At 36.9% G+C, this 24,582-nt stretch overlaps 1 protein-coding gene across 1 annotated transcript in view; it reads right to left on the reverse strand.

Moving 5' to 3' along the window:
- pparaa (peroxisome proliferator-activated receptor alpha a) overlaps positions 1-15,822 on the reverse strand; it is a 54,001-nt gene extending 38,179 nt beyond the window's left edge. The window contains exons 1-2 of the mRNA XM_059505300.1: positions 15,475-15,822; positions 14,539-14,608 (exon numbers count right to left, since the gene is read on the reverse strand). The gene's annotated coding sequence lies outside the window, so the exon portion shown is untranslated. The remainder of the gene's footprint in view (positions 1-14,538; positions 14,609-15,474) is intronic.
- Positions 15,823-24,582: the final 8,760 nt, after the last annotated feature.

Consider the following 24,582-nt stretch of genomic DNA (forward strand, 5'->3'; position numbering starts at 1 on the left):
AGACCAGAATGAAAGGAGATGAAAAAGGAGTCCAGACAAGAGTTTAGTGAATACAGCCATGAGTAGCACATATTCTCTCCAGAGACAGGAGATAGTTAAAAAAGAACCTCCAGTATCTGAAATAAAAAAGAGGTGGCCAGCTATTTTTTGTGAGAGACAAGGTAAGAGACAAGTCCCACGCTGCTGAAAATGGTGTTTAGATGAATATTTAGATTTGTTTTTTGTTTTTTTTTGCAGTGTTGTTTAACATGTTGCTGTTATGTTTGTGTCATTTATTGTCATTACTTTAGATCAGTGCAGAATTCAACAGACTAATGTCGCTGGATCTGTGCAATTCCTTTCTTATGAGGGTCTCGACCGAAATCTACCAAAACTGCTGTGCCTGTACCGTTCTAAGCTCTGGGCTGGGATTGCAGACATGAGGACCATAATGGACAGCCTGGATAAAAATGTAAGTACATATATTTCAGCTGTACCTTTTTCATAAACATTATGATCATTTACTTTCTTGCAGTTTATCTTATCCTGTATACCTTTTATTAGTGCTGCAAAATATTGAAGACAAAAGTTAAATGTAATATAATATAATTAATTAATTAAAATGACTTATTTTTGACTTTCTAGTCAATAATTTTATCCCTTTTTATTTTACAGATCTATGAATATGCAAAATGCCCTGTTTATTCAGTGTATAGTATTTGACCTAATTATCTCAGGTAGTTTAACTAGTTCATCCAAAAATACAAATTCTGTTATCATATACTAACACTCATGTTGTTTCAAACGTGTCTGAATTTGAAGTCAATGGGACCAGTTAACTGTACGGTTACTGACATTCTTCAAAATATCTTCCTTTGTGTTCAGCAGAAGAAATTCATACAGGTTTGAAACAACATGAGTGTTGTATAGGACAACATGTATGAGCTATGGTATAGGACAATGAAAAATCAGCAATAGCACTCTTTGGACTGTAATTGTTTCCCTTGGGGACATCTTAAAAATTAATTTTCATTAACTCTCAGTGATAAAATCAATGCATTTGGATGATTTATTCACACTGGAGAAGAAAAAAATCATATATTAGCCCTTGTAAATGTTGAAACTTCCTTACATCCCCATGAAAAACAACTATCCAAAATAAATTTTATTTAGAGATATGTTAGAGAATGATTTAGATATTCTCAAAGTGATTGAAATGAGTATTCGAGCACCATTTGTCATGAAGGTAGCACTTAACAATAATACTCAAGTTGTGTTTAAGTCTTTGAGCTTCACTGTTGTATGTGTGAAAGCAGAAAGAAGAACTGATCATGGGGATGACTCTAGGAATCATCACGGTGGAAGGATGTGACAGACCCCATTCCATGTGACTCTAATGATGTGGCCCTTGTTACAGAGGAAGAAGTTGTTCTGCGAGGACTTGGTGACATACCAAATGTGTATGTGAACATGATGAGATTGCTTTATGCTCTTAACATAAACTACCAAAAAAACCTCAAATGAACTTTGAGGTAATTCAGCGGCTGCTGATGAACATTGGAGCGTATACTGTATGTGCAGTGCAAGAGTGCACTCCCTTAAAAGTACATTGTTAAAGATGTTGTTGAGGTAAGGTGTTGTGTATTCCTACCAAAGGCCTGTGTTTGTTAAATATTTTACAGTTTTTATTTTCTAAGTTCTCTGTATCGATGACCTGACATCTATTTTCAACCAGATTTCATGTTTTAAAGTTATTTCAGAATTTATGGGGTATTATTAATGTGAAAAGTCTTAGTGTTAGTTTACCCAAAATGAAAATTTTGTTAGATAATCAACCTCATGTTGCTCTAAACCTAAAAGACCTTTGTTTGTCTTTTGAACACACCAAGTTATTTTTAATGAAATCTGTGAGCTTTCTGTCCCTCCTTTGACAGCCTACACAACTAGCACTTTCAAGGTCCAGAACGGAAGTAAAAGACATTCTTAAAGTAATCCAAGTGACTACAGTGGTTTATATGTTTGTTTACATGCAACAGTATCTGCTTTCGCATTCAAACAAGAAGCATATGCTGTCATGTTCTTGTAAACGTGATGGAGAAAACTATTTAATAAAATGGTAGGAAACACTAGCAATGTTTCATAAAACTGAGCTTAAACCACTGAAATCACTTGGATTACATTAGGGGTGTCTTTTCTGGACCTTGAAAGTGCTAGTTGCGTAGGCTGTCAAAAGCGGGACAGAAAGCTCACAGATTTCATTAAAAATATCTTAATTCGTCTTCCAACAAAGGCAAGTCTTAACAGGTATTGGATGGCATGAGGGTGATCAATTATCAATGGTATTAACATTTTTGTGAATTGAGACTTTTTCTAATGAATACTCTTTTCATGCATTTTCTTAATACATTTTCACCATTAAACTTTATCAAAATTTTAACAAAATTTAGATAACTTGAAAATGTAAGTTATCGTATTTCAACTAATCTTTACAAGTCCAGGTTACTTGAAATAAGTTGTTGGGTCAACTATTTTAACTATGTCAACTAAACTTTTTTAAGTTGAACATACTTGGTAGATTAAGTCAATTAAACTTAACTGAGTCAAAGCAAAAAGATAACTAAAAAATGTAAGTTGAGTGAAAATTTTTTTTTTTACAGTGTGTCGGGCTTGTCAGGGTGCTCAAACAAAGAACAATGTTTTATCTACACTTTTTTGAGGAAATCTACAATACGTTTTCTTATAGTTGACCGAATATTGCCATATCTTAGTTAACACATCTTTAAACATGTTTTTGCTTATAGCTCTTTGAAATACTGAGACAGCCATTTCTAAATTTAGAAAAAGCAATCCATCATATGACAAACGGAACTGCTTACGGTTGACACAATGGTCACTTGAATGTGACAAGGGAGAATCTTTACCAATAAAGAGCTGACTGGGGCTTGATTCCACCGGATGGGTAGATTCTTGTCAGCTCTTGTCAGGAGATGTCTTGTCACAATCATCAGAGCTTTAAAGACAGAAATAGCAAGTTTCAGAATTGCACTACTACTGCAGAACCTGCATAAACATTTTATTACTCCACAAAAAACAAAGACTTTGCTCTTGAAAAAGAGAAAACTATAAGCAAAGGAAGGATGATATGTAAGACAAATGCAGCTGTGATAAACAACACATCACTCATTTGTCATTATAACTAGTGGGAAGGTGGAAAATGATGCAAGGACAAGTTATTCAGGTCATATTATTTCAGTCAAATAAAAATCATATTAGTCATGGTCTGATGGTGAGCTTAGGTAAATCATTTTAAAACACCACTGGGCACAAGCACTTGCTGATAAAAAGATTTATGCCTGTGCAACTTGAGATTTATTACATGCCAAACAAAAAGTTTATGTAATAACATTTTATGCATGGCTATGATCTCGAACCATGAAATATCTCAAGGACACTGTCCTGCTTAAGCTGGATGATTTTATTACTATGTGAGATAATTTCACAAATTCTGACTCTCATGCAAACTAAACAGACCTTATTTGGTCTTTGTCAGTGCAAATCCTCAATTCGCTGCACGGTAAAAAATTATCATGATTTTAACAGTAAAAGACTATGAATGCTACAATAAAAACCTAGTTATTTTATGTAATTTTACAGTCAAATGCTGTTAAAGGGAAAAAAGAACAAGATATTGTATAATTTAGAGTGAAAAAGCATAAACTGACATTCCCAGAATTCCCTGCACGACGCTTCAGTTTTTTATTTCTTATCAGTTGTGTTCACTGGGCTTTTATCTTACGTCTAATATTGTTAAATACATTTTTATTGCAATATTTCATTATCACGTGTTACCATGATGGTGTTCAGTATTTGTGCAAATGACACCTTCTATATACTAGTATTTACCTCCCCAGCTTGTGGAAGAGTTGCTTGTAATGAGCTTTGATTCATCATGTGTCTTTCTCATCACCACCTGCTTATGGCGGTAATCAGTGTATTACAATGATATAAAACAGGTATTAATACTATAGGTTGGTGTATTAACATTAACATTATATCAGTTAATGAAATGCAGTTTTTAACGGTGAATTTAAGTCTGAAAACCTAAAATGTTGCTACCATATTTTTTTATGGTAAAGACATTTTACCGCATATGTCGCAGATTTTTATTTTTATTTTTTTTTACAGTGTGTAGTTTGGAAGAAGTTTGGATGTTGCAATGGCTGAACTGGAAGGTTTTGCTATGATATGAAACTGTTATGACATTCTGAATCCATTAAACCGCACCTACGGAGAGCAGATGGAGTAGCTAACAGTCACACAGATTGGGTTCTTACGTTACAGCTGGACAGAGCAGAACAGAACAAATCCATTTTTCAAAGTTGAAATATTTTTTTACTTGACAAACTTGTCTTTACTTGTCTTAAAAACATGGTGCTCATGGTGCAAGATGTGCAAAAACAGTGCGATATGGCAAGTTAACCAAAACAGTTGTCCAACTGCGTGTGTTAATATATATATATGTGAGTGTGTGACCCTGGACCACAAAAATAAGGGTACATTTTTAAAAATTTAGATTTATCATCATCAATAAATAAGCTTTCCGATGATGTATGGTTTGTTAGGATCAAACAATATTTGGTGAGATACAACTATTTTAAAATCTGGACTCTGAGGGTGCAAAAAAATCTAAGTATTTAGAAAATCACCTTTTAAGTTGTCCAAATAAAGTTCTTAGCAATGCTAATATTAATAATCAAAAATCAGGTTTTGATATATTTACAGTAGGGAACTTACAAAATATCTTCATGGAACATGATCCTTACTTAATATCCTAATGATTTTTGGCATAAAAGGTATATATATATATATATATATATATATATATATATATATATATACACAGTACAGACCAAAAGTTTGGACACACCTTCTCATTCAAAGAGTTTTCTTTATTTTCATGACTATGAAAATTGTAGAGTCACACTGAAGGCATCAAGGGCTATTTGACCAAGAAGGAGAGTGATGGGGTGCTGCGCCAGATGACCTGGCCTCCACAGTCACCGGACCTGAACCCAATCGAGATGGTTTAGGGGTGAGCTGGACCGCAGACAGAAGGCAAAAGGGCCAACAAGTGCTAAGCATCTCTCGGGGAACTCCTTCAAGACTGTTGGAAGACCATTTCAGGTGACTACCTCTTGAAGCTTATCAAGAGAATGCCAAGAGTGTGCAAAGCAGTAATCAAAGCAAAAGGTGGCTACTTTGAAGAACCTAGAATATGACATATTTTCAGTTGTTTCACACCTTTTTGTTATGTATATAATTCCATATATAATTCCACATGTGTTAATTCATAGTTTTGATGCCTTCAGTGTGAATCTGTGTGAAACATATATATACATATATATATACATACATATACATACATATATATATATATATACATATATATATATAAACACACAGTGTTTACCATACATTGATTTATTTGTGGCGACCCGCCACAACAACATAAATAGATTTTCCAAAATGCTTTGACTTTGTTGAATAAACATGAGCTCTGCATGTCTCAAAGTCAAAACGCTGGCCGGTTGTTTTTATATGAATGCAACTTTTAAGGGAACTGTCCGTCTTTAGGAAAGTATTGATGATAAAGCAGCATTTATGAGCAGAGCACTGCTTTGTTTACAGCTGTTACCGGGGAAACCGCCTGCAACACCTAAAGCGCCTCCTGCTGCCAGAGAATGACTGTGCATTCTCAATAAGTCCATCTGCATGAAATATATATGTATCTATTAAAAGATTAAAATGTAATGTATTTGAGTTAGTCTTCACTTGATGGCTTTTTTTCCAGCAAATATTGATAAATGCCATTATTTCGGTTAATTATTTAAATAACTATATAAATGCATGTACATTATGTCATTACTTTGATGTATTTACTATGCAGCTACTTAAGAAATAAATAATTAATGGACATGAAATATTGATTTAAGTTTAAATAATTTCATTATGTGAGAACAAAGAGACTGCAAAAAAAAAAAAAATGACACATGAAGCTTGCACTTTTATGCTGTAAAGTGGCTGGATGATTATCCAAAAAACAAAATCATGATTTAAGTATTCCTAAATGTATGTCTGTTCGTCACTATTTACCCTGTTAGTGTGAAGCTCAAAAAAAAACTCTGCAAAAACAGTGTCAAGCTGGTCATGGTTTTGCCACAAGTTACTTCTGCACACAAAAAAATATATATAATAATAATTAACATAAATACATGAAAAAACCCTGCTTTTTCTTTAAGCTTGTGTAAGTGTGATATTCTTAGGAAGAGACCAGGACCATTTCTGCAAAAATGGCATTAAGTACTAACAGAGGGAGCATCAGAACATGCAAGAAAACATCTGGATGACACCTGTAAACAGCACATGACCTGAGAGTACATCCACGCTGCAGGAGACCAGGAAATGTGTATAATGTGTGAAAGAGAGCATGAGATGATTGAGTGATAAAGACAGTGCATCTTCATATAAACCAGCTGTTTCAAGTATGCTCCTACTCTCTCTTTTGCTCCACTGCACAATACATGCACTGAGTATGTTGAAACATGTGACGTAATACTTATCTGATAGCTTGCAAAGTTTGGGAGCATTGAGTCTTGAGTAAATAAAATAATTTGGGAGATAGTGGGATGTTTTGCAAAAGTAAAAGATCAGAAAGACAGAATGTTTTCGTTCACATCATGCTAATTTCACGCACTTTCGAAATCCATGTAAAAACCAACATGTCAACCTACACAGTGATGAACAGAAGAGTGAGAGAAAGACAGTCGCAAAGAAGCCAAAAAACCAACCCTGCAGATCAGACAACAACCTCACCACTAAGATAAATCATGTTTGATCAGTGTGGTTATGAACACTGGCACGCTGAAGCGATCATTTTCAGACAATCTGGATACTGCGAACCTTTCATCCTAAATCTGCCTCTAATTTCAGTCAAACTGATGCAATGGGAGACTAACAGGTCAATCCTCATAATTTTTCTGCTCTGCCCACCATAGAAATAAGCTCTGAAAGACGTGCCCTAGATCTGAACAACCCCACTGTCTGATGAAAGATTTGATCTGCGTATGATGTCCCGAACATGTAATCGAGTATCAGAACATTTAGAATTATGCAATACGTATCATGAAGATTTTAATTTGGAAAGGACATGTCTAGAGTACCTGATATCTTCTTACTCCACTAAACGATCAACATGAAACGTTCACGGAAGATGAATAGAGAGGCCTCCCACACAGAATTCACATTTCAAAGAGACCACACAAACACTGCAAGCCTGCAGACTGGCTGCAGAATGCATTTAAAATGACGAATATACAATATCATTAAATGTTGTAATATAATTATTGTTATAAAAGAAGCTTTTGAACATTTAAGTACCTGAAATATTTGTATATCCAGAATATTGCCTATGCAACAAACAATTAGGTAAAATATGCTTTTTTTTTTTACTTTTCCTTCACAAAACTGGCTTGCTGTGGCATGGAATGGCACTGCAAATGTGTGTCGATGGTCACGTAAGTTTCTTAAAATGTTTCTCACCTGCGTAGTCCTGCAGCACGCATATTTGTCAGTGTCGTCCAAAGCCCCTGAAACCAGTGAAAAACAAATAACAGCCAAAGAGCATTCTCTAAAACTCAATGGAAAGCACAAACACTTTAATTTATCTCAATAACTGTCCATAAGCTCATCTGTGCTGTGAATATTCATCCAAAACGATCGTGAACAGCGCAGCATTTTCATGGGTCCCGACCTAGCTCAGTTGAGCCTGGAATGTAAAACCGAATCAAAGGAAGCAGAAAAGAACCCTGCAGGGCATTGTTTCATTTGCTCACAGGATTCATTAAGTCATTTTTGACTCAGGATCTCAGCTTCTGCTCACTGTAAGCCCAAAAAATAGATGTTTTCTTGGCAGGAGCAAAAAAAAAACTAAGTTCTGCCAACATGGACAATACAGCAGTATAAGGACCTAAAACACATGCCAGATTGCAGAAGGGCGATTTAGAGCTGAGGCCCTGGCTTTCTACCCCTCTCTAGAACCACTGCTCGACAATAAGGACTGCCCGATGGCCTGGGGCCAGCGTGAAAGACGTTTGGGACAGTAGACGGATTTGTCACTTGCCCGATCGGGCCACTGCAGCATTGTCACGTCATTTTATCATTTGCATGTGTATTTAAGACTTGTTAATTAAAAAATTCAAGCATTTGTGTGGAAATATTACAGTATTATTATACTTAGTCTGTAAACGGCCATTAACAGAGGCCAGAGATGCTGAAGACGGGAACAAAGAGGAGAAAATACTGTAGCAGACGCAAAATACAGGAAAAAATCCAAATATTGAATTTTATTTTTGTGCTATGGGCCTTTATTTAATTGTGTTATCACTTGTAATTTGTTCATTTGTTCTTATTTACTGGCTGTCATGTGTCTTGTCTTGTTTAAACTTTATATTTAGGCCATCCTTAAAAATATTTGTTTGCCGTAACCCGACCGACCCTGTCAATTTAGGACCGACTCAATTTTATTTATTTTTTTGCTTTTAGTCCGACCGATCTTGCCGGTTGTACATTTGTGTTAAGACCGACCAATTCTTTTTTTTTTTTACTCTTCAAACAACTAATACAAAAGCAATAAAATAATATAAATTATATTTTAGTAAGTATTGTAAATATATATATTGCCTAGGCCTACATACAAACGAAGACTACGTTCTTTCTTTAAAAAAAAACAGTGACGTCATCTATGTTTACACGGATGTCACACTATGGCCTGTGCATTCGCTTTGTCTCATACTCTCATTCACTGTAAGAGTCAACAGTTCGCGCTTGGTAATGATGGCTGAAAACAAAATATAAACAGTAAACAAAATCTTTGCGGTCACTGTTCAAAGTCATACAGGTTCGGCTACCATAATACATCTAAAAATGTCATTAAAACAGCTCGACACCGCTTTAACTTGGCACGAAGTTCTGGAAAAATTGTGCCCAGATCTTTTCCCATCCCTTCTCCCGTCTAGTCTAAAACTTCGGAAATCTATTGCACGAATCGATTGGACCAACCAACACAAATTTTTATTTTTTTGAACACGCGTCACACAGCAACTGCAGCTTCGGACACACGCATAACAGCAGATTAGGGCTGCATGATGTGTCGTTTTAGCATCGATATCACGATGTACAAATCCACAATAGTCACATCGCAGGATGTGCGATGTAGGCTGTCGTAGTTGATCCCTTATTCATTAACTGTATGGGCCAGAGAGAGCGCGAGAGAGAGAGAGCGCGAGAGAGAGAGAGAGAGAGAGAGAGAGAGAGAGAGAGAGAGAGAGCCCCAGCCGCACACTCAACGTCTTCAAACAACACGAGCGCTGTCTTGCTCTTTCCCTCGCGCATATTAATCGATTGACACAATGGTGTCGATGTTTAAATCATTTAAAATGAGAGTGTAAGTGTGCTCACCCCATTTTTGTTTGTAAGAAAAAATTAGATTAGATTTCATATCGCAATGCATATCGCAGAAAAATAAAATATCGCAATGTAATTTTTTTCCAATATCGTGCAGCCCTACAGCAGATAATACTTCTCCACAGTGTTTCTCTTTTTACAACAGAAATGTGAATTCTGCCGGTATACAGACAGTATAATGCATACAGATACAGATTTGGGCTAGAATCGCCGTATGTGATTTTTTGTTATTGTTGACATTTCTAATCGTAAACACAGCCATGTTGAAGCCTGCAGTAAATGTTCTGCATTATGGCAGTCCACTCTGTTTTTTGAGAATGTTGCACTCCTGTTTGTCATTGTGCACGTGATTTCATGCCAATAAATCATCAGAAATATTGCTCTTTACCAATATATTGAATCATTACATTCGTCCTGCCTGTTGTCCGTGTATTTACCTATATTTGGTGATATTTGCTGTATAAAATGCATCTAGACATGCAAAATAGATTTTACAATCGATTCAATGAACACTTGTCACTCAAATCAAACAGGATTTTTTTCAAAGTGACAACTAGGGCTGAAATGATTCCTCGAGTAACTCGATTACAAAAAATGATCGAGGCAAATTCCTCTGCCTCGAAGCCTCTTTTAATTTATTTAAAATTTCACGTCAGGTTCTTTCGCAATGATTTTTTTTTATGTGACACAACGTGTTTACGTCACCCACAAAGCGGAAGGAGACACAAGCGCTGAGTCTGAAATCGCATACTGCAAGGAGCCAGCAGTGTTTTGATTTGAGCACGCGGGCAAACGTAAAGAGAACGTCGTGGTGTGTGTCCATTGCAAGATAGAGCTCGCATACCACAACTAGGACCCTATGATTTCGGCGATGCAGAAAACGCGGAGGGAAATAGCGCAATCCAGTCATATAAACAGAATTTACAGTTTAACGCGGAATGGCACGGAATTTGCCAAATTTTGAATGAATTAATCAAAAATAGGTCATTGCACTTAAATCAAATCATGATATGGACTAATATCTGTAAATATTAAGCCTGAACAGTGAATCCTGCATGTTCTGCGTGTCTGTGTTAATGAATGGAGCAGAAGCGCGACTTCCTTTATCAGCGCGGTGACACACTGGATGCGTGGCGTAAGCGTCTCAGCTGCGTGGCATGTCCGTTTTTAATTTGGCTCCCATGTTAACAGGTAAGAGCTTTCAGACTGCCTGCGTGAGACGCGCGTCTCAGGCGCGGCTCGAGCCACGTGGAAAATGCGTGTATGCTAGAAATAGAACTGACGCCTATTTTTCACGCGACACGCAAGCGTGTTGGAAGCGTTTCAAGGTAAAATAGAATAGGAAAATATTTTTATGTCATTTTGTACACAAATACATATTAATTCATGACATTTTGATGTTTGAAAGTCTATAGGTTGACATAAATTCAGATATAAATGTAATTAAAAAAATTAATAAATAATTATCGATTTTCAAATATTGCACCTGTCAAACATATTCTATTTTGCCGTCAATACTGTTGACGGTGTCCTTTATCAGTAGGCTTTATATTTATGCTTAGCATGAAGGTGTAGGTGTGTAAAAAAAGTTGAAATTGTTGTCATGAAGACAAGAGCCTGTTGGCGGCCTCCCTCTATGTCACCTACAGCAGCAGCAGGCAAGATTCTGGTGCCACGCAGCAGAAACGCCATGCTCACGTCACGCAGCCAGTGTGCGCGTGACGCTCGCTGTAATTTCAGCGTCTGCTGTCTCACTAAATAAGGACGTGAACACATGAAGAACATCTCCAGAACTTCTCTGACAGTCACTTCATGAGCATTTGACCGTTTGATTCAAGTAAAGCTAGCACATCACATACACAGAACTGTAAAGGTACGTCAACCCTTCAAAATAAAAGTCCAGTGTCCTGACATTTTATCCTACCCGTCAGATTTTCCTACCCGGGTTTACTGCGCATGCGCACATCAATATCACGTCAATAAAATTAAGCAAAAACACATTTTATCCGATTACTCGATGGAATCTTTGGTAGAATACTCGATTACTAAAATATTCTATAGCTACAGCCATAGTGACAACCCAAGAAAGCAAAGTAAATGGTCTCTCATTTGTAAGTTGCATTGACACCTAGCGGTGGATGCAAGTAAAACAATACCTAATTTTTTTTTCTTCTCACCTGAAATTCATGCAATAAACATATTTTTGACAAAGATTTCAATTTGTTTGTGGTCTATATAGCCTGCATCAAAATGAGGTTTGCAATGATGCGCCCGAAGGCACGGGTTGAAGACCGAGTCAGTGACGTCACGATATGCTAATTTGTTTAAATTCATACCTATATGTAATCACCATCACCAAACTTTTACTTTTTTTTTTTTTTTTTACATTGAAACTTGAAAAAACAAATATATAGACCTACCTACCGATCTTTTTATTTTTTTTTATTTTACTGTTACTGCAAACCAAAATATTTTAAGGATAGCCTTATGTTTATTTTTGGCTAGTGATTCTTGCTGTGGTATCGAAATTGAAATAGAGAAAAGTCAAATTTAATTGGTATCTGAAATATTGGTGTCATATAAGCTGATTTATACTACAAGATAACCGATCAAAAACAATGATAACTGCAACTATTTTATTTTTTGTGGCAGGACCAGTGAAAATGCTGCAGGGCAAGACCGGGCCAGTAGAAAAAATCCTTAGCGTTGATCCCTGAGAATGATCCACAGTGGAAAGAAAAGCCTTCTCCCTGTCCTCAAATGAACTCAAACATGAGCTTCCTGTTAGACCCTGGGAGGAAACACCCAGCACAGCAACCTCACAGTAACAGAGGAAGGCCTTCACTGCCGAATTCTTCTCTGCCTGCGAAATTAGGTCAAGCACTTAAGAGCTCCTCGCTTATACTCACAAGTTCACTCTCTTAAACGAAAGCGCACACACGCCGACATACATAAATCACATGCACGACCTAAGTTCCCTCATGCACACGCATTCACAAGATGCGTCACCTGATGTCTCCCTGCATGACAGGTAAAACAGAACCCTGTGACTACAGAATGTGTGTCAGTCTGACTCTCCTCTGCTGCACTCTGAATCTAAAAGGCTTATACATGTCCCCCTGTGCTCTACAATGTTCCCAACTCCTGTCGGGCACGCATTGCTCTAACGGCTTTCTCACATCTGTGCAACCTTTTAGTGCCAGCTTCAGACAGGCTACAGGCTAAAAGCTCAGGACACGCCCCTGACCTCAGCTGACACTACGGGCCACTCAAATCATCCAGCCACACAAAAGCGAGGATTGATTGTATGAATGTGTCATGTTAAACAAGGCGCCTCCCCTCCCTGTGGTGACTGCATTTAAAATTTCAAATGATGTATGCTTTTTTCGTAGGGTTAGCTGAGGTAAACCGGCTTGGATGTGGGCCAGCGAAGAGAGAGATGAATTTATGACTCTGTCAGCGCAAAGAGCGCGTAGGATTGTTCGCCTCTTTGTAATCTCGAAGGGCTCAGTTGGCTTTGCTCAATTATCTGGCCATTTTCAAACCATTTTAGCAAAAGATGGCGGTAACGAGTTGTCATCATTATCAAATCATTTCGAAAGGCCAAGCGAAATGCTCAGATTACAGTACCGAGTCCAGGTCATGTTGACACATTACATGTTTGGCCTTCTGTCTCTGCTGAAATGCAGCAGGGGAAGAAGGGGAAAGCACACTGAAAAACTTTAGGCCGAGCGCAAAAGCACAGAAGGGATGAAGAAAAAAAGTCTGAGAGAAAAATAATATGACAATACCATACGCCAAATTTCTGTCATCTGTTGCAAAGAGTTTGGGGAGACATTCCTGTGGGATTGACAGTTTGGCGTGGCTGTAGCACTAGGGGCCAGTCATGGAAAGACACTTCCAGCATCCACACACACTTTACGAACTCAGTAAGACCTAGGGAATGTGATCTAGCCTTGGTCCTGTGCTCTCAGCATCGGCCTGGCCTGAGCCTTCCTGCCTAGGGTTATGTAGCTCTGTCTGTGTTCAACGGCGGTTTGCTTATTTCCCCGACAAGAGATGTAAATGAAAAGATATTTTTGGCAAGACAAATCAAGTGCTGAGTGACAACATTAAGACAAATGGAAACAGATTTCCAAAATGACAGTTTTTTCTTTTTCTTTTTGTTTTAAAGTCCTGACATCATCTGCATTCTAAATGTCTGCTCCTATTTTAGAAGGTATACAATAAGAAAAACGATTTAGGAAAAAAAAAAGAAAAATATACAGGCCCTTCAAAATAATGCATGGCTTTGTTTACAGTGCGTGTTGGGTCGCATTAAGAAACATCCATATGTAAAACATCTGACTGGAGGTTTCATGTAAAACTTCAAAAATACCTAAAACATTCCCATACTTGAAAAAATAATTCTGCGTATGTTTAGAGACTACTTCTATTTATTTAAAATGCAAACAAGCAATGATAAGGACAACTTATGCTACATCTGAATTTCTCTAATGCCCTCGGCCTGCCAAAATTATCACTGACAACAAATTCAAAACACACGTTTTACAAAAGGAGAATTTAAAGAAGATAAAATTGTTTTTAAAATGTATTTAAAATTGCTTGTGTTCCATTTGAGTAAAAAAGTTTTTGCTTATTTCAGTTAAGTAACTCATTCACAGAAGAAAATTAGAGCATAAGAAGGCCATTTTAGCCTAGGTTGGTAATCGCACAGTCAGCATAACCAATCTAAAAGGATGTTGGTTAACATGTTATAGCATGTATGTGTAGCACACGAAACTGTCAACAACCAGAAGTAAAGCCTCACAGATACATAATGAGATGCACAAATCCAAGCACTTTTAAATATCTATTTATAAAATGAATACATTTTCTGATGTACGTGTACAAAAAAATACAATGATAACGGCAATCTCACTTTTTAAGCATATAACAGCAGATTATTATCGCACTCTATTATTTACACTGAGTTGCTCACTCTGAAAAAATAAAAAATAAAAAATAAAATATGTATATTTAAAGACAAAATTGTACCAGATAAAAGGTGTACGTGCATTCCATCTCTGGGCTGTGTCCAAAAAGATTTTCGCCATTTCAAGCACCACTGCAACACACAGACACACACACAGTCTAATATTTCCAAATAAGCTCTATTCTGGCTGTAAAAAGAAAAAAAAAGGTCTTCTACATAGCAATATGCATTTAGAGAAACAAAACCTGGTCAAATAACTGGCATGTATTTTGATTAACTGCATTATCATCAACTCTTAAGGGTGCATATTGTCTTAGGACTTGTTTATGGATGATACAAGTCAAGGAAGCCACCTAAGATATTAAAGCACACATTTTCAGTACAAAGGGATCAAAAAATATTTTATTTTAATAATAATCATATCAGTTGAGATTCATTTATAAATGATTTTTAACTATGTTGCATGACACTCTGTCCACAACCACAGTTCAGCTTGAAATACTGTAGACGGGATGAAATGGTTTGTAACAAATACATAAGAATTGGCAGAGATATTTGAGTGAGCATTTATGAAATACATACTCGATTTATTTTTCTTTTAAATGAACAGACCTGATCAGTCTCATTGTGCCTTCAATAAAAGAGAAGAATTTAGAAGTCCACATAAGAGAGCAGCACGATCGATTATTTGAAAAGCATGAACCAAAACGTCTGGCCATGAGAAACTGACCTCTTTTCTATCTCTGATGTGTCTCTAACTCCATTATTATCCTCGATATGCAGTAACAAAATGAGCTATTCCTCGTTTAATTCATTCGAATGAGTGCTCGACAGATACTTTACATCTGATGCCTGAAAAATAAGCTGTGAAAACTAGGCTACAGTTCAATAATTCCCCATATTCAGTCTTTGTATGATTGGCGCGTGCAATTTCAAGCAAAACACCGTAATAAGAACAATACAGGGAAAAAAACTTGACGGGACCAACTGAAACTTACATTATTTACGTCCGCGTTTCATCCGCTTCTTAGCATCATCTGGATCATTCGAGCTCCTTTAGTTGTCGTTAGAAACGAGCAACAGCAAAACAAGCAAACAAAGGAAACCTGACGGGAGTCGTTGGGTAAAACCATGACGACCGGTTTTATTTTTCAAGTTCAGGCTGAAATTCTTGAACGAGTAACCCACGACCGTTCAAGCAGTATGTCCGCCAGTAAACTATCACAACCTTCTGATCCACACAAAAACATGACGACACACTACGTCTTTTAAAGGTAGGTTTTTTTGTGTGTGTGATGATCAAGAGGAGCTGTTCATCCTCGCGACAGCCACACCAGACCGGACCAACTGCCTCGTGCTACCGTGAACTAACGTTAGATCACACAAGTTCAACTGAGGTGATTCACACACACGCGCACACAAGCGCGAGCAGCGACCGTTACACAAGAGACAGACAGCAGACGCTGACCTAATATCAGCACTAAATAACACAGTTTACTCTTATTCACATTGGATATACAACGGTGGTGGCTGTGGGCCTTTTTTCTTTTAATTCGTGGGCCCGCCGTGCTCGACCCGCTCGGCAGATTTACCTCAGAGAATAAACAGCTCGATGAATATGCAGTCTGAGGTAACGTTAAAAAGTTTCGATTTGAGAAGTCTGTTGTGGTTGATCTCAGAGAAAGAAACGCCGTAGGTAAATATAATTACAGAAAATAAAATTGTGGTTTAAATTTTTATTTATTTATTTTTAAATAAGGAAGAGGGTGTTAGGAATTATATTTGCTGATCTCTGAAGTAAATAAGACATACTACCTGTTGGCTTGCCGATTTATGTAGTAATAATAGCATATTTTACCAATCATTTAGTATAAATGTCTACATATGAAATATTTAAAGGCGTTTAACCATTCAGTAAAGATTTTCATAAAAGTTTGTAGATGTCCCGGGTATTGTAAGTCGTTGCTTAACCCATTTAGTTACAGCAAGTATTTTAATTCCTGGATAGTAACGGTACCATGATATAAACTTCATAGGTTTTCTAAAAGGAAATAAATAAATAAAATAAAATAAATAAAGAAGGAAAAAATAAACAGCTAGTAAAAGTATATCCCTGGTCATAAGTGTAAACAGTTGCTCTAAGAGACCGAACAGATTGTAAAGAAGAAAAAAAGAGGATCATTTATTTATTTTACTTTTACTTCGTTTCATTTAATGTGACAATACTTCAAAACACAAAATCTACAATTGTATAATATGAAGCAGTCAGTTACTTGCACATTTATATGTTTATCATCATGATTTATATGAGACATTTATAGGAGAATAATAGACCGTTTAAATATTATATGTATCAATTATGGTATTTCTGTAATGGTATTAACGTTTTATGGGGCCTTGGCATAATCTTTCAGAAAGGCAAATTGGCATTAAACAGCTTCGGTCATGCATTTACACCAACAATATTAAAATGCACTTTCATTTTTTTATAGTTGACAATAAAACTTTTTAGTCACAAACAGGGGATTAAATTGGTTAAATGAGAAGGACTTCAGGCTATCATGTGATATGATGTTAAACCTGTGTGTACGTGTGTGTGTGTGTGTGTGTGTGCCATCAAAGGTATTTTGAAGGGCATTTTCATCAAGGTTTTGGCTAACAGTGTGATGTGACTCATGCATTCATTCATTCATTGAAGACTTATTCACATACTAATTTGCAATATTAATATTAAGAATTTCCTTCAGGATATTCAGTACAGACATGTTAAATGTTTTAAATGTTTTACCAAAACCTCCACCAACAACAACAACAAAACTTGACTTACTTACAATACTGTAAACTCTGTTAAAGAAATAACAGTTTAGATTAAAATTCAATCAAAATTCTAATTTACCCCTATTATTGGCTCTCAGAGACCATTCCCCCCCCTCCTTCTAAATGCAATACCTACTCATAAAAAAATATTTCACAAAGCCACTTAAAACAAACAGAGTTCTGTTTTATCTGCCAGGTACAAATAGAAGTTTTATTGGAAACAAGGCAATATTTCTCCAATAAAATGTGCATAAAATAAAATAAAATCTAAAATAATATATATTAAAAAAAAATCACTCAGACAGAAAATGTTATTAAAGAAGAAAAAGAAGCTTTGATTACACCCTCGTTTAGATATAATTCCTTTTTTTTTTTTAAATGTAGGTTAAAAAAAATAATGACATAATTTAATAAATAACTAACATCAGTGCATCTTTTTGACACTTAAGTTAAATATTACTTCTCATACAGGATGCTGTTGACAGGTATAATGCATTAAGGTGCATTTTAGAACTAATTCCACCTCTGAACTCAAAAACCAGATTACTTTCTCTATAAATACTAAAGTCATTCCTTCGTCACTCTGCCGATGGTTCGAAGTAGAGGAACACACTCCATGAACCCACAGGTTCATCCATACAGACGCAGCTAATCAGATTAAAGGGTCGAATTGTGTCCTATGTGTGAACGCGCGTGTGTTTATGTCCTACACAAAGCGGCCTCATGGGAATTAACATGAGATGGTGGCCAGCAGATTATAACGAAAGGGTTGTTGAGTTCACATGAAAATTATTCTCGTCTTCAGCATTACATGCCTCTCATATGAAATAAATAAATATGTGCAAGAAAAAAAGGGTAGACATTAATGCCAACAAGTGCTCTAAATCTGTACACCGGAAAGTCAAGAGATTTGATTATATGACAAACAGTTTGCACACACTTTTAAGGCTTTGTGCCAATTAGAGATTGCTTCCTCAAGCAGTCAGTTACCTTGAAAATAGTTGGTAAGAATGCATTTAGGTTAAACCATTCGAAATGAATACACTTGTATTTATATGATTTATAAAACTCAAGTTCTCGCGCCGAATAGAGTCATCATGTAACAAACTGCATGTGATTCTCTGACGCATGTCAATCACAGTGAAACACAGCGAGAGGCCCACTCTTGGAGCCCACTGATCTAGAGACGTCACTCCTGCAGTGCACCGGCTGCACCTTTTGTCTTTCAGCTAATCACAAATTCAGACCCGGCATCACTTGCATACTAAACAACCCCAAATGCTTCGGTCATACACAAGTCAGTTTAAGAGAAGCCTGATGCTAATTATTTTTTTGTGCCCCTTACTGAAATGTGGCACTAGATAGAACAATAAAACTAACAGCGGCGTTTAATGCAGAACATTCACCATGGCTCACACCGCCAGCGCGTGAGTGTGTATGAGTGCACAGAGCATTGAGCCCTGGGCTGTGCTAATTTGCAATCAGACACTCTCTTTGAGTTCGGTCTCTATGCCCCCAGACAGTGTAAATGGCAGCTGAGACAAAGCTCCCATTCTCTCCGCGCAGGCCCTCATAGTTTTATTTCAGGCCAGTGCTCTCAGGGCATTCTGGGAAAGCCAAGAGATGGCAGTGGCGAAGGGGGCGGGACGCTCAGAGAGAGCGATAGAGAAAGGCACGCTACAGGACCACACCCACAACACTTGCACTCTGCCAGTGTCTCGCCGTTACGAGAACAAACATCAATTTCATTTCATAGTTCCACAAATATATCACGATTATTATATCTATCTATCTATCTATCTATCTATCTTGAACTGTTTTCTTTATATAAATAAATAGCTGTCTATTTATTATGGTTATAGTGCAATGATGATGTCACTGCCTTGTATACTAACTCTTTCTTTCTATGACTGTTTAAAAACCTTTTCTGTTTTCTTATGTAACTAATGTACCTAATATACCTTTGTATCTATGTTGCATCTCTATAGGGTCAGTAAGATAAAAAAAAAATCAATAAAAAAAAATCAATTTAAAAGAATATTGTACAGTTATGTGGTTATTGTGCAATAATGATGCTATCACCTTGAATCACTCTTTCTATGGTTGTTGAATTTCTGTTTTATCTGTCGACTGCATCTGTGAACCGTTTTTTTTTTTTTTAATCTTAAAAAGGGTTAGCACGTTTAGTTTTTTTTAAGAAATAATTTTAATTCTGCAAGGATTCATTAAATTCATAAAAAGTGGTAGTTAATGATATAGATTTATATTTCAAATAAATAAGAGAATCCTGAAAAAAAATTGGTTGTTTACACAAAATTATTTCAACGTCAAAAATAATAAGAAATTATCCTTGAGCAGCACATCAGCATAGAGTGATTTCTGAAGGATCATGTGACACTGAAGACTGAAGTAATGGCTACTGAAAATTCTGATTTTTCATGAAAAAATAAAAAATAAAGTTCAAATGTAACAATGTTTCATAATATTACAGTTTTACTGTTTTTATGATCAAATAATTGCAGTCTTGGTGAGCATGAGAGACAAAAACATTACAAAATCTTACCAAACCCGAACTTTTGTTTGCGGAGTCATTGGTTTTGGAACAAAAACACATGCCTGGGGTTTCAGTAACACAGATCTATTATATGAGATACCTTTACTTTGTTTTCAAGAGCCAAAACAATGCCTGTCACAGTCCCACAACCCAAGGCTACAAGTGAATGATTACCGAGAAATGAGCCATGTCCTCAGACAGGGGTCACAGTCTCGAGGCAACAAGAGAACGATAAAAGCACACCTATGACATTATTACAAAACCAGATAACATCCATAACACATTCACAATGCTGACACCTATTTCTTCACAGTAAAGTGAAAATGTGAATATTTGCTCTGCATGGCCTCTTTGTCTGAGGTGAAGTGAAAAACACTGAGCCCATTAAAGAGACGGACAGCTGTGTATCACTTTACATTAAGAGTGATTTCTTCTGGTGTTGGCGCTTTGATATGCTGTCAGTTCAGCTCTTAAAAAGTATGAAATCATTCAGTCTCTCTTTGACTTCAAAAGCTGTCCAGAGATGTTTCTTTTACGTCTGCTTATTCTACACATCAAGCATGATCACATGACACAGTTAACAAATGAATTCATGTTTGCATCATCTTGGTCCGATTCCCAGCAACAGATTAACCTTAGTCCTATACTTAACTGCATTCTCCATAGAAAATCACTTTTATTCTGAAAATCACACATTTATGACATATATCAGTATTCTGTGAACTCTGAGGCTCAGAAAGCTAGGCATTTCTCCTTTTGCAGGATTTATTTACATGTACTCGATTGCCCAAGAGACCTTCTTTTCAAACCCATGAGAAACCTAATTGATTAAAAAGTGGAAAAAGAACAGTTTGAGCTTTATGGTGGTAACTCAGCAGGTTCCAACAATCAGCAGTTCCAATATTAATAATATACTATTCTCAGAATAAAAGAAATATACTACATACTTTTTTTGCCAGGAAAATCGCTTCGAATCCTTAAATGGGAGGAACCGAAAAAGGTCAGTTAGAAAAAGGTGATCTTATTGGCGTAACTGGCACACAATATGGTGTGATCGAAAGTACTTTGACCTTGGTGTGACCCTGCCTAAAGCCTAACGCTGGCAGCGGTGTAGTGAAGTTACTGAGTGTGCTGCCCCGTCTCTCTCTGGGGCCACATGACGACAAACAGCTATTGTCACTTCATACCGCAAGAACAATTGATTTCTTATGCCTCTCACAGAGAGTCAGAAGACAAGAGGCAAAAGTTTAACATAGCAACCACAATTAAATCAGAAACCTTTCGCTCGGTGGCCCGTTATAGTGAGACAGGGTTTTGTGTAAGGTGACTGGTGGTGGTGGCAGGGTACTGAAAAAAGAGCCCGTTAGTTTTAGTGTAAATTGGAGACCTTGAATGCCTGAAAACCATGGAAGTCAGCAATCAGCACAAACCAGCTTGGACCAGCATGGAAATGAATGTCCAAGTTGGTCTTTTCAACAGGAACGACTGAAAATTTACACTACAGACCAGAGAATTGAGTGCACTTTGCTATTGCTCCTCCCCATACACTCTCTCACACACTAAATGACATCACCACACATCTGTTGTCCCAACAGTGATTCATCACATAGGCATCAAAACGACAATCCTATCTTTTTTACTCATCTTACAGACTTTCCATCCCTATCTCTCATTCTCTGCACTGACCTGTGGCTTTTTTCTACCACAAGCACGCGCATTGTGGAATTGGGAAAGAACTTTCATTAGAAGTCAATTAGCCATTTAAGAGACCCTTCAATCCACCCGTGTGATTACACACAGACCCCATCAACCAGGTCAGCACTAATACAGCAAGGCTGTAGTAAAAAGAAGAAAAAAATAATAAAAGATTGTCTCACTGAAAAATGCCAGTGCTCAGTCTCTTTTTTTCCCCCAGATCTTGTTCTTTCCAAAGTATTTTACTTATCTCACATATTTCTTTTGTTTTGTTTTGTGAATAATAACATCCGGTCTAGATAAATCCTGAGGTCGAACTTCTATTTCCCTTTGACCCTCAAACCAGAGGTCCCTGTAATTTTTTAGGTATTACATTTATATGCATCACTACCACAAAATGCCTTGCTACAGTATGTAGCCTATCACTTTTTAAATAATATCATATTATGACATATTTTGCAAAACTTAAGAATCTTAAATGGTTTTCTTTTTTACCTCTATATAAAAAATTAACCATATCATCATCAAATGAACTTGGTACATTAATAAGACAATGAATGCTGTTTGAACACCTCATGCAGTATGATTTTTCTGAGCTCATATTCTAAAAATTGGCGGGCTTTGGGTCTGAGCCAGGCAGTCTTGATTCAGATTTAATCGACAGCGGATAAGTAAGTTTATACTTCAGAGGGCGGGATACAAGATGGCGGGAGCAGTGAGGTGCACTTCTCATTTGGGGTGGCAACACGGTTCTTCATCTCTTAGGAATAGGCAGTCGAGTAGAGCCCCCTTGCGGACATTAATCGAAACTACCCTGACCAGAGAATGCTGGGGATGTCTGGGTATGTTAAAGGGAAAAAAATGTCATTAATCACTTACCTCAATGTTGTTCCAAACCCGTAAAAACTTTGTTACGTCTTCGGAACACAGTTTAAGATATTTTGGATGAAAACTGGGAGGTTTAAGACTGTTCCATAGACTGCCAAGTAAGTTACACTGTCAAGGTCCAGAAAAGTATGAAAAGAACAGTCCATCTGCCATCAGTGGTTCAACCGTAACGTTATGAAGTGACGAGAATAGTTTTTGTACCCGAATAAAACAAAAATAATTACTTTATTCAACAATTCCTTTGTCAACAGTCTCCTCTGTGTCAATCCACAGCACCGTATGCCCTTATTTTATTAGCCGCGCCACAAGGATGCGCTGTTTTCTTTCAAATCAAAGCATAAATACACTTAGAAACAGCACATCATTGTGGCGCGGTTGACACATAAGAGCATATGCAGCATACTGCAGACTGTTGACAAAGGAATCGTTGAATGACGTCATCATGTTTTATTCACGTACAAAAAGTATTCTCGTTGCTTCATAACATTATGGTTGAACCACTGATGGCAGATGGACTATTCTGACGATGATTTTCATATTTTATTGGACCTTGACAGTGTTATTTACTTGGCAGTCTATGTAACAGTCTCAAGCTTCCCGGTTTTCATCCAAAATATCTTTTTGCTCCAAAGATGAACAAAGCTTTTACGGGTTTGGGAAAAAATGGGTTACGTTTTTTGATAAATGACAAAATTTTCATTTTGAGGTGCAGTATCCCTTTAAGCGTATGGTAAACCTGAGGTGGGCACTTTGATCAAGGGATAGAGAGAGTGGTTATCCTTACACCAGTGACGGATGGAGGCCTGGTCTGAAAACTGGGAGGAGGGGATCATTCTTGGAGTTCTGCCTCCCTCTACTGGTATGTCTGAATCCTGCACTTTTATTTAAGCCTCATTGCTGTAAAATTAGGTCTTTTAATTTAGTAACTTGATCTGCTGTTGATAAATATCAAACCCCACTGTCACTACTCCAGCTGCTTCTGCATCTGTTTGTGGGTAACCGTACCAGCATCTGGTTTATGTTTTGCATGAGCGAGAACAATACATTTTGCGTAGATAGATTTTGCGTGCATCTATTTTTTTATATACATTTTTTTAAATAGGGACTGTAATTGGGAAGACTCGTCTCTAAAAAACACTTTTCAGTACACATTTACAATTTACTTTTGTCAGTTCTGAGGATTTAGCTGAGCATCATAATCTTGTGATCAATTTCAACTGCAATATAGCATCATGTGGACATAATCAACCGTGCAACAGAGGGGGAAAAAATATCTGGAAAGTAATTGCAGATGAAGAACTGAAACCAACAGCTCTAAAGGAAGGTGGAAGGTGTATTAATGTTCACTTTCCCTTACTTGTTCTAAAGAACAAGAGTGCTAAACAAGCCTTTTCCGTCTCTGCTGGCATTTTCAAAAAAGAAAAAAAAAAGAAAAGCTGTGGTCAAAAACACTAACAAAAGCATCTGATGGGTTTTGTTTTTCTCTCTCCCTACTTTTTGGGTTCATCCCTTCCATTAACTTCGAATATCATCCATAATTTTCTCTTGGCTGCAAATTATTTCAGGGACATGGACTGGAACATGGGTTTGAATAGAAGTTTTCAATTATATCTGCGTAAGATGTCAGCCATTCTTTTGGCTTGTGCATGTACATAACAGAAAAAAACTCATCATCAAGAAGATTTACATTTCCAAGAGGAGAAGACAGAGGATGTTTGAAGTGCAAATTGTACTACTGATGAATCATAACTATCCAAAAGGAGGTATATTCTTCTAATGCATAATCTCTAACATCCACTTGCTGGGAGAAATATGAAGAAAAACATAACAAGGTCTTGCAAATCCTCAAAAAGGTCAGTTGCAACCATCTTGCTCCCCAGCAGCACTGTGTTCATCTTCATGACTGAAATGCATATTAATTTACAAACTAGTAATGAATGACAGATTAATAAAATGAATCCAAGTCCAAACTAAATAGCTTTCTGCTTCGAGTTTCCATCCCATTAGCAAAACATGGGATCTGCTGCAACCATCAAATACAAACAAAAGTAGAAATTTTGAATAGGCTGTGCACTTTGATCTCTGTACTAGCGATTGACACAGGCTCATAAACATGTCCACCCTTTGAAGCATATGATATTGCACAGCTAAT

This window comes from Carassius carassius, chromosome 22, assembly GCF_963082965.1.
Source record: "Carassius carassius chromosome 22, fCarCar2.1, whole genome shotgun sequence".
Lineage (NCBI taxonomy): Eukaryota > Metazoa > Chordata > Actinopteri > Cypriniformes > Cyprinidae > Carassius > Carassius carassius.